Below are 12,786 nucleotides of genomic sequence, written 5' to 3' on the forward strand. Positions count from 1 at the left end.
CGGTCCTCTGTGGCAAAGACTTGGCAGAAGACTTACCAGGGATAGGAAGAAACAGCTGGAGGAGGCCTTTGTGCTACAAAGCCAAGCTGTACAAGAGGACAGCTGTGCATCAGAACCTTTATAAAGAACTTTTTTTTCTATACAATATACGTATACATATATACTTTTGTAAACTTTCTCTTGTATTAGTTGAAATAAAGGAAATTGATTGAATTTTATTTAAAGAAAACAAACCTTTTATTAATAATGTAAGAGTGAAAATGTTTTGTTTATTTGCGACAATACCTATATGTATCACGTGTTTTAATTCTTGATATAGAATAATTATTAACTCATACTTATAATTAATGTTTTCTTTTTTAGATGATTTAAAACTTCATACAAAATCATACTCTATTGACGTAATACTAAGAAATCAATGTCGAATATTTTCATCAACCGCAGATAAAATATGCATTTCTAAACATCTAAATATATCTAAGAGGAAGCTTATTAATCTGTAAGCGAGCGTCGCGCGCGCGCGTCTATATTTATCTTTTAATTATAAATAGGTGTAATAAAATCTAAAATATTCGTAATAACCTAAATCGGAAATTCAGTGCCAACATTTCAAGGAAGTGTAAATTCTCGCAAAATAGTGAGTGTAGTTGAACTGTGAAAGAAACGTGAAGTTCACTCATTTTGCGAATGCCTATTTTGTAATGGCATTATAAAATAAGTACCGCATTCAACAAGTAGGGTATTTAAACGGTAAGCTATACCTACAGCCTATAAAGTAAACATTTTTCAAGTATTTTCCAGATGGCTAAATCATAGGTAACCTTTTTTAAATTATAAGAATTCCGAAAATTTACTATTTATGTGTTCATTTGGGTCGTTTAATTATCTAATATTATAAATAATGTCTAAAGATTTGATTTCTTTTAAGTAACAACTAATAAAATAATAAATCCAACTACTTTACTGGTAGAAGGTTTTATTAATATCAAGTAAACCCGGTTATAAAGGCTAGCTAACTAATAAACGAGGCTGTCCAAAGCACATGGAATGACTGACAGTAATTAAACGCTGTGCGACTAACAATATTAACCTTTAGGCATGTCTAGGCCGAGTAATTTTTCATTACGTTCTTAGTAATTATTCATTGCAAGGGCTCCTTAATTTGTGACAAAAAATATTTTACCCTTCTATTTGCTAGTATGATGGTATCCTACTGACACATGAAATCTCATGATTTATAACTTAGAAGAATATATAAATATATTATATTATATTATATTATATTATATTATATTATATTATATTATATTATATTATATTATATTATATTATATTATATTATATTATATTATATTATATTATATTATATTATATTATATTATATTATATTATATTATATTATATTATATTATATTATATTATATTATATTATATTATATTATATTATATTATATTATATTATATTATATTATATTATATTATATTATATTATATTATATTATATTATATTATATTATATTATATTATATTATATTATATTATATTATATTATATTATATTATATTATATTATATTATATTATATTATATTATATTATATTATATTATATTATATTATTTTATATTATATTATATTATATTATATTACAGTAGAACCTCTATAAGTCGAACATCAAGGGAGACGCCAAAAAAATCGAGTTATAGAGTTTTCAACTTATGGAGGATTTCGACTTAGCGGATTTTGATTCGAGATAAAGAGTTTGAGTTTCATTCTTATAAATATTGTTTTTTTCAGCAAGACTCAAAGTTTTTAGTTTACGTTTCACAGCACTCATGTTAACTGTTGTACTAATTGATGTGTATTGCAGTAGAACCAAACTACTTCTGACAGTATTTAAGTCGAAAACAAATGACTGGCTTAAATTTCAAAGGGAATCAAAATTGAACACCTGACACAAAGCAAGTAAACACGTGTTTCCATGAGTCATAAATTTATTATTGTTTACTCCTAAAATGTTTTCTAAGAAACAATAGTGTACTCACATTGTCGGCAAGTTCTTAAAGTCGGTAACTTATTTTTGTTCGAACAATAGAGATAATAAATTCCAAATGATCAAGTTGTAAAGGTTGTAAAATAAAACGTTCCTATGTTCGAGATACAGAGGTCAAATTTAATTTTTCGAGTTATAGAGTGAAAATATGTACCAAAATGGCTTGGAGGGACTCGGTGATTATTTCGATTAACAGAGGGTAAAGATTTCAAGTAATGGAGGTTTTGGTGTTTTAAGGGAAGGGAACAAAAAATTTTTTCGAGATTTGGAGGTTTTTGACTTATCGAGGTTCGACTTAATGAGGTTCTACTGTATATTATATTATATTATATTATATTATATTATATTATATTATATTATATTATATTATATTATATTATATTATATTATATTATATTATATTATATTATATTATATTATATTATATTATATTATATTATATTATATTATATTATATTATATTATATTATATTATATTATATTATATTATATTATATTATATTATATTATATTATATCATATTATATCGTCTACACGTAAACAAAACAATGGAAGACATTTACCCAATTATAAAAAAAACTCATACATGAATGTATGACTCATTAGTATTTCCACAAATCTTATTTAAGCGTAGTAAAACTCACGCTACCTTATTTAACCTATTTAATTGTAGTCATTTTTAAATATTTTAATTTTTATCATAGATTACAAAATAAATAAATATATAGTATACAAATTAATAGTCATTTTAACATATTTAGAAAATAACATATTGTTAAGTGTTTATTTTTATGAAAATATGTTTTCATCGCATGTTGATTTTATCATAACTTGTAAGCGCTTTAATTAAATTGAACAAACATTTTTTTTTAATATGCTCACGAACATGGGCTTAATTAAGTTGTTAATTTCTTAATTCCTCATAAATTTCGCTTTACATCGTTTTACTAAGAAATATTATCGAGGATTTATCTTGGCGTGAATTAAGTTTGGTGGCGGTTTTTTGTATGGATATTTTCAAATAAAACACTATGTTTGAAGCTTTGTAACAACTGGCTTTAATTGTTTAAAACTTAAGCTTATAACTAAGATAACATTAGGGGTAGTGCGGTTGCGCCGCCGGATTAACAAAACTAACTAGACTTATTGACCAGTTCGTAAATCTAACACTTATGTTATTGGACATTATCGGAACGAGAATGTTAAATTACAGTTTATTAGAGATTGTGGTAAAAACGAAAGGGTTCATTTTTTCAAGTGTGCGATGATTGTTGAAGCTTCTAATTATTAACTAAAATATATATATGTAACGTAACTAAAGTTAGGTTACTAACTCATGTCAAGTACTATTATTATATTTGTATAACTTTATACCGAAACTTCCATTCCTCCCCAACGCCTTTAGCTCTCAGAGTGGGAACATCTTGTACATGAGGGACATATGTACTATCAAACTTTTAGAGCGATAACCAAGCTTAGGAACGATAATCATGTTATACATGTGTGTATATGTTATATATGTGAACCTAGTATATTCGGTATAGTAAGTACCATGCCATTTTGTTTTGTATTGCAAAACCAAAGACTGATCATTTTAATTCTAGATAGGGTTCTAGCATTTTTGATTTCTTAAAATTGAGTCTTTGAACATTTTCCAGAGCAGAAATCCCAGCTACGCTACTGTGGTATTCATTTTTTATATCTAGTCCGTGCCATTCAAAGAGCAATTTGGCACAGGCCTCCTCTGTCGACTGATATCGTAAGCTATTGGATTGATTGAGCGTTCTTTCTGTATATATGTCATCTGCTACTTTGAGAGAATGAATAATGTTCGAAATGTCAAAACGATTGTAATTATTTCTGTCTATGAGAACTTCAACATTTCAAATTCTTTTGCAACTGTTTTTAGTATTTCAATAAATATTTTCTTTAGATTTACATTTTTTTTATGTATTTACAAAAAACACAGTCGATGTGTAACAGGGAAAAACAAGCTATTCTTTAGCTTATTTTCAATCTGAAATTACGTTAATCTATGTAACTCGTTGACTAATGTTATACATTTACTATATACCCTGTTTATACAGTTAATTCTAGCTGTGGGCACAAATTGTAACGGTGGACGATATCGTCTCTTTACGTACCCATCAGGTATATTAAGACTAAGGCACTAGTACTCCCGAATTGCTACCCTTGCCATGTAATAATTTTATTAAGTCTATCGCAATAAGGACACATAAATGGATAGAAAGGATGAACACCGTACATTCTAAGGTGCCTCAAAAATTAGTTTTGTACCCGCTGCAATATCGCCATATACCTACTTAGTATCATAGGGAGTCCAAATCACGGAATTATGCTCCAAATGTCTTGTCACCAGCACAACATTGTACTTTCACAATATATTCGCTAAATCCTTTGATTGTGTTAAACCCAAGCTTTTCTTAGGATTTTCGACAAATCTGTCTTATGTGTTTACGAAACATCCAGTCCGGCGCAAACACAACACCACGATACCGGCGTCATCCGATTGATTGATTTCGAGCCTTCGTATAAGTAGTATAGGTACGTTAGAGCGGGTGAAGTTTATAGGTGAGAGTTTATTTAAAACTCTCCATTCAAATATCTTGGAAAGATCGCTCTGAAGATGCTCGTATTGAAAAAAAAAACTGATTTTTTTTTAACATTTTACGGTATATGCAAGCATTAGGCATCTGCTTGAACTTAGAACCCCTGGCAAATATATAACCATAAGAACTAATTCGAACAAATTTCTACATACTGTTTTCTTTCTGTGATATATATAGACACTCAGAGATGTAACAGTTAGATTTTTTTACATTAGCAGCTGCTCGCTTTCTAAGAAGAATATCATTGTCTACCGTGTACAGATGAACTACATCAATTTGACCCCCTCCATATATCTGTATGCTATACGTCGCAATGGCTGTAATATGATTAAAATATTTTACGTGTAAATCCTTCTGTCTCCTCTGTCAACAAAGTACTACAGTCGGTTCCACGAGTGTGCGTAGAGGACAGCTACAAGTTTGCTACGCAAATACGTAGAGGCCCTACGTAGCTTTTGCTTTGTACACTGTAGAGATTTTACGGTTATTATATCTACCTTTCTCAACTTTTTTTTATTAAATCTGTATTTTTTAAGATGTCCCATTATAGTGTATTATTTATATACATTTTTTATAGTATTAGAAACGCGATTCTCTTTCATTTAATAATTCCTAAAAATACAGCTATATTCTATTTTTTTTTATTTTTTAACAATGAATTTTATAACAATGTTTTGATTAAAACAGTTCTGTTTAATAGGAAAAGATAATTTCGTGAAATAAAAAGCAAAAAATATTGTTAAATATAAGAGTACTAAAGTACATTTAGGAAACAAAGGGTAAGAAAACAAACAAGTGTCTAAGGTGGGCAATGCGTTGCTGTTTCGAAAATAATTCATCGCGTCAAAACGAGGTCACATAGCATTCTGTGAAGTTAGTTGAATTGCGAACGTGCGCCGCGCATCCAACTCAACTAAGTGAAGTTGGTCGTTATTCAGAATAGGGATGTACGATCATCGATCTTTAAAATGAATCGTATCGTATAAATTTATAATTATTTTCTAGCTGACCTATCAGGCGTTTTCCTGTTGTTGTTTTGAATACAAAAATTTCAAACAAAAACACCATCTACTTGTAAATCTCGTTCCACTTGAACCGACACAATTTTTTTATCAAAATCGGTCCACCCGCTAAGAGGAGTTTAATTACATACACAGACACAGCACATTTATATAAATAAAGATATATTGTGTAGACTTTGCATTTTCGTTCATTTTGAAAATCAATTTAGTATTAAGAACATTATATTCTACGAAGTACACAATAATGTACATGTACAATGTATAAATACGAACATTACTTTTTGCTTGTGCGTCATGTAACCACGTCCGTGACAGCTATGCCAGATGTAAAAAATAAAGACATTTCGATCTTAACGATATCGTTCGTATTTCTTCCTTTGGTTTTTTTAATATTGCAGAAAAGATAACACATTGATTTTTATAGGTTTTCCAAAAGTAAACAGCCCGATTATATGCTTCACACGCCTATGCTGCATTCGCTGCTAGAACAGTCTGCTACTTGCGAAGTCTGAATACGTTCCTATTTGTCGATAAACTCAGTACCCAACACTACCGAATACCGAATGCGCGCGCTCCAAGATCGCACCGCCCGTCTAAACCTACAGCCGTCGCCTTGCAAAAATATTAAAAAACAAAATTCGAGGTGTGTTCCAAAAACAAATTAATAAAATGGCGCGGGCACTATTAAACGTGAATATAGTGTAAATATGTAATTCAATTTGAGTGGACTTACGTGTTATTTTGTGTGTGTTGTGTACAGATTGTGTTTCCTATTATACCTTCCAAATACCTTGTAAGTATCGCTATTTGACAGACACCCTAGGTAATGATAGTTTAAAATAATTATTATAAGAAATGTTTTATTATGCATTATACAAACATTGCATTACCTTATATATAGTTGACAATTCCTTAAATTTTTCCGTTGTCCGTGTAAAAATTGTTATATTTATAAAATTTTAATTTTGTTGTTGATTTTTTATTTCTACATAATTGTTGGCTTATTATACAATCGGTCTTTTTTTAACTATGTTTTCTATATTTAAAAATAAGGTGAAGATATAATTTAATTTACAATTTTATGAACAATTGTGTAGCTGTGCTAAATGAAAATTAAAATTATAAACTTTATAATAGTATTAACTAAGTCCCAGTCAAATTTCAGTGTTTAACAAGTTGCTCTGTTTACAATTAAATCACGACCAATTGTAGTGTAATAAAAATTGATTAAAGAAATAATAATTTCCAATAATTTATCCGAAACTCAATATACCTCGAAACCGAAAGCTTCAGTTTTTTTATGGTTCTTCAATCTATGTTTTGAAATGTACTAGATTTTTAATGAGATGAATCTCGAGTCTATGGAGCTATGACTAGAACACAAATATCATTAGGCATGATTAATGACACTCATTGAATATCGGACGACGTTATTATTTTTTAATTACAGCTCTAGAATTTTTAGCTAGCTTATAAAATGCATGTTTAAAACTATTACTAGATGTGATCAAACTCACCAGATGGTAAGCAAGATGTTTCGAAGTATGGGTTCTTCTTTTTTGTTTCTTGATGAATATTTGTAATAAGATCCAAGTAGGTCAAGTTGATATATTAACTAATAAATATATGGTCCTTATATAATGAATTTGGCGTTTTGTATGGGAGGAACAAAAAGTATATTTTTTTAAAATAGAATATATTTAATTAATCAAAGTATGTACCATTGCCATCTGTGCACCTTTTTCATCTCATAGGTAGTTCATTGATCCCTTTATTAAAAAAACATTCGGACGGGAATCAATAAAATCTTTGAAGGCGTTGAATTTTAATTTAGTTGAATTTTTTACCTTGCAAGTTATCCAAATTAAAAAAAATAGTACCTACGTAAAATATATAAGTACAAACTCAATAGTATAAAGGCAAAGAATTGAGTAAGTTTCTCAATTTTTAAACAGAATGTTTATATTTAACAGTAACTTCATGTTATTAACAGAGTAATTATTTCATAACAGATAGCAGCCCTGCGATTCTGTAACTCACTTCACGAACTCACACAGCGGTTTTCGCATCGGCGGTCGCTCTCAAATCAGTCGTGAAGCAGTCATTTTATGTTATGGCATTCTGATAAACAATAAAGTACAAGCTCCCACCTTTTCAGAATGCCATAACATAAAATGACTGCTTCACGACTGATTTGAGAGCGACCGCCGATGCGAAAACCGCTGTGTGAGTTCGTGAAGTGAGTTACAGAATCGCAGGGCAGTTGTTTTTTACCTTCTAGTTATGTTTTTATAAATAGTATATACATATTATACAATTTTCGTTCCTTTAGTCAGTTGAGATGACAACGAAGGACTCTCGTTGTGAATGTCTGACAAAGCGTCATGATTGAATCTCGCAGGCTTAACGCTGTCTCGAAATCTACTTTAGATTACTTATCTGAAACTCGGCTTAATCAAGTTACCACCCTTGGCTGGTATATTTCTAATTATCTTAATAAAATATTAACTTCAATTAATAAGAATTTGATGAGTTGCTTTGAAGCTAGAATATAAGATGAAAACTAAAATGATTGCCCGTTTTACTAGACTGTTTTTTCAGCAACAGAATCTCTACTATAATTCTATGTTTATTTACATAATTAAATAAAAATATGTATTTTTTATCTACGATGTTTATGTATATTGTCCACAATAAGTTTCCTAAAATACGATTTCTGTGGACAATATTGTCTCCATCATCGCAGCGATGTTTCTATTCGGTTTCGCCCAATACCACAAATTACAGAACTCCTTTAAGCTCTATGTTATGAGTTCTGCCGTGCGATTCTGTTAATCCGTGAGTGCACCTCGCACTCACAACGATCCCTTCGTCACTCACATCATTTTTGGAATCTCATGGTATTCTGTTAAGCAATTTTACATTACGTCTTGACAAGCGGATAGGACGGAGCTTGTAGTTTACTCGTATTGTATATCAGAATGCCAAATCGTAAAATGACTGCTTCACGACTGATTTGAGCGCGACCGCCGCTGCGAAAACCGCTGTGAGAGTTCGAAAAGTGAGTTACAGAATCGCAAGGCTGGGCCTTATAATATCGAAGCTTGCCTGTGAGTTCATGTGATCCAATGGTACTTAAATGTTTCATCTTTGTAGTTATAACGGAATAACTCGTCTATTTAAATTAGTTTGTTTAGGATAAGATAAATAACTTCAACATTTCTAATAATTTTGTTCATCTATAAGCTGTCAGGGTTATGTAAGCGATGTTAAGATGAATCAGAAATATTTATGTTTATAGTGGAAACCGCCTTTGATGACTATTGTACTGATTCATTATTCTATCACACAGTAGTGTAGCAATATGTGTCGGTACATTCAATATATGAATTCCAAACGGCTTCCAATGAAAGAATCTCGCCTGTCACTTGACGTCACCTTTGTGAAACTAGTGCGTTGAAAAAGAGCACTCGTGTTAGATCGTGTAAGTCTATGAAGTTTTTTTTTAATTTGTCTTTTGTTCCTTCGAACGGAATAATTGCACTGATTTCATTTACCTCTAAGATCACGTACGCAGCAATTATACAATATACATAGATGTATTTTACATTAATAATTGTGTTAGTACACTGCTGAATTATTTATTTACTATTTCCTTAAATAAATAATTTACTTTAAGTTGGATTAGGCTTTAAATTTATTTATATACAAGTCTTATGTATTTTTATTGAAATAGGTTCAAATCGTATGAATACGAATGTATTCATAGAAAATTAATTAGTGATATTGCACTATATTATTCCAAACGCTGTTTAATTTGTTTCTTTCCGTCAAATTGTATTTACGCTATAATGAACGGTGTTTTTGTTAAATTGGACTTAATTGGATTATTTAGTTTTTATGAAGAAGGGGGTTTTATGGATAATAACATTTCTCGCTAACCACATGAATAATGTAATATTTATGCTTTTATAATTTACTAGCGACCCGCCCCGGCTTCGCACGGATGCAATGCTGATACTAAATTCAAAGTGCTATAAAGTATAGGGAGAACCGCGGCCTCCGACGCGCTGCGTCCCGCAACTTTTAAATTTGTAATATCTTCGAAATATTCATTTAAATCATATGCTGTAAAGGGCCATATAGATCTATATTAAATGAACAATGTATTCAAGGTGTTTAATTGGTTAACGATTAATGCTGTATTGGTTAAAATCGCTTCGAAAATTAGCCATTATTTGTCGTAAAAAGTAAATGACAAAAAAAAGTTATTGTGGGTTATCCATAAGAGATAGACATATACCATCACGGACTTTTCTGTAGACCTTTTCAATGTGTACAATACTTAGTACATTATTTTGATAAAACTCGTAGGGTTCAGCTTGCATTTGCAATGTAAGCGGAAAAAATGTAATTATTTACGACATCACATTAGAAACCTCAAAAATAACAGTACTTCTCCATTATTTAATGGATGTTATTATACATATAAACCTTCCTCTTGAATCACTCTATCTATTAAAAAAAACCGCATCAAAATCTGTTGTGTAGTTTCAAAGATTTGAGCATACAAAGGGACATAGGGACAGAGAAAGCGACTTTGTTTTATACTATGTAGTGAAGAGGTGATAATTAAAACAATGTATGTCTTAATCAGTAATAAATAAAGAGCGGACCGTATCTACCTCCTTCTGGTTTCTTCTATATATGTTTGCCATAGTCATTTTGTATGATGATTTGATATTTTAAAAGAGTACCGAGAGCTTTTTACGCCGGCTTTTTCTCTCGGCCTACACCCTCTGTCTTCTGTGCCGATGAGAAGGGATATCTACCGATACAAATTTAATGACGTGGAATAAGCGATATATTATCTTGATATAGAATCTTATATTCCATAATAGACATATTTTATAATCTAATTAAGACGATAAGCACCAAATTGGATATTGTCTTTTCACCGCAATTTCCCGTGGTATCTTAAAGCTAAAAAGTCGGGAATCAAAATAATTTCTCAACAATTTAGCCCCCAATCTCCTTGAAAGTTTCAGAAGGCCTTGTATGTTCAGAATATTTTATTAAGATAATTAAAATTGTTTGCTAACTGCGTGTTGTTATCCGGATCACGCCCCTGGGGAATAAAATGACGGTTTGTAATAATTAAACTTCCGCATACAACGTTTTACTTTTAGGGGTAAACGTTATAAATACTGTACTTATAACAGGTGTATATCGTTGAAAATACCAGGCATGTTGGTACTTAAAAATATTTATTTATTTTAAACAAGTGTTACAGAAATAAAAATAAAATAATGAAATATAAATAGCTGGCGGCCTTATCTTATCTATCTTTCGAGCAATCTCTTTCAGGCAACCACTGTAGAAAATAAAAATAGATAAGGTGAGCGCAAGAAGTGCAAAACTACATAAGACATATAGTATACTTAGACCAAAGTAATGGAACAAAGCAAAGTAATTAACACATCTGTAAACAGTGAAACGGAAAGTAATAAAATAAATGTCATGTCCTCACATGAAAAAGAAAAAGTGCACGAGACAAGAATCACGGTAATTTCAGATCGGTTAGTACGAAAGTTAGGGATGTGATGTGGACAGGTGATGCTGGTACAGTAGAGATTTAAAAGAAGATAGAGAAGGAACGTAAAGTGTATTTATTACTTAATCACTTATTTGTATGCGATATTTGATTTAAAATGAGTGTTGTTTGCCACCAGTCATTTTGTATGATCATTTGCTATTTTAAAAGAGTACCGAGAGTTCTTTGCGCATGCTTTTTCTTTCGGCCTACACCCTCTGTCATCTTTGCCGATGAGTAGGGATGTCTACCGATTCAAATTTAAGGACGTGGAATAAGTAATACCTGTTTCTTATATTCCATAATATACATATATTTTATTTTTATTGCTTTTTATGTTTGCAATCGATCAACGCCTGAAGTGATCAAAACATTGTTGAAAAGATGCTTCTTGTTTCATAAGCACTTTATGAATTTGTGAATGCCAAAATGTTCAAAAATTAGGTGAGTTACCTGGGAGCTTCCATCGAACGCCGTATACACCTTTTGACCTAAATAACAGTGTACGGTTATTCCTTTATTACGTCTAAAGAAACGTGGGCAGAAGAAACATTTCCGGATTCAACAAAGCATTAACTACGTATAGGTTACAAGTATTTAAACAATAAGCAGTAGCTAGGCGGGAAATAAATAATAATCATAACTTACTATATAGTTGTCTATACAAACAAAAAGAAGGACTTGTAAAGGGCTGCCATGGGTCCTTTTTGACCGACTTCAAAAAAAATATTAACACGTTCACTGCGGCAAGTAAAATAATAATTTTTCATCAGGTGCGGCGGCGGGCCAAAATGCGCCCCCAATGATATTTCCGATCCAACAGCACTAGGATAGATTAAATTACTATAACTTTGTGGAAACATAATGTATACATTTTTTTTTTATATTGTTAGAATGACCTTGAACCCAACTTCCTTAGGTTTGATTCGCCCCGGGATCTGGCAAACAGGAAATGAGAAATAAAGCAGGAAAATCGGCAGGCCGATATCGACCTGAACCGCACTAGAATATATTTTTAGTAGTGATGGGACAGAGAAATATCGAAAATAAAACAGAATTATCGTAAACTCAACTCAAACTCAAACTCAAAATATCTTTATTCAAGTGGGTAACCAAGTACACTTTTGAATCGTCAAGTTAAATTAATCGTAAATTTACATTTACTACTAAAGGAACTGAAAAATGTATTTATTTACTTATGTATGCCTGTCTTGGAAACAGAAATACTTTTTATTTTTCTTAGTGGAAAATATTTCTTCACTGCTGTCACTATCACTGTCAATAACTGCTAGGCGAATTACTCTATTTTCCAAAATTTGTATTTTTCTTGTATTGCTTGCCATCGTTGATAATATCGAACGCTATGTTAGATCAGTTAGATAGCACAACACTAACTGGTCGGGCGCGCGCTCTGTGCGGTATCAGGTCGCCAGCTGCCTGTTGGGTGGGCGGGATGAAATAGGCCCACTGCCGCACTCAGCGGATGCAAAG

At 31.1% G+C, this 12,786-nt stretch overlaps 1 protein-coding gene across 18 annotated transcripts in view; it reads left to right on the top strand.

Annotated features, from left to right (window-relative positions):
- The first annotated feature begins 553 nt into the window (after positions 1–553).
- The window catches only part of LOC125057007 (muscle calcium channel subunit alpha-1), a 73,446-nt gene continuing 61,213 nt past the window's right edge, over positions 554–12,786 (top strand). For 14 of the 18 annotated variants that reach the window (XM_047660410.1, XM_047660395.1, XM_047660411.1 and 11 more), the window contains exon 1: positions 6,234–6,495. The gene's annotated coding sequence lies outside the window, so the exon portion shown is untranslated. Of the gene's footprint in view, positions 751–6,232; positions 6,496–12,786 lie in introns of those variants that run through there. The other 4 variants (XM_047660403.1, XM_047660402.1, XM_047660404.1 and 1 more) reach the window with 2 other exon arrangements.

Source organism: Pieris napi, chromosome 16, assembly GCF_905475465.1.
Source record: "Pieris napi chromosome 16, ilPieNapi1.2, whole genome shotgun sequence".
Classification (NCBI taxonomy): domain Eukaryota; kingdom Metazoa; phylum Arthropoda; class Insecta; order Lepidoptera; family Pieridae; genus Pieris; species Pieris napi.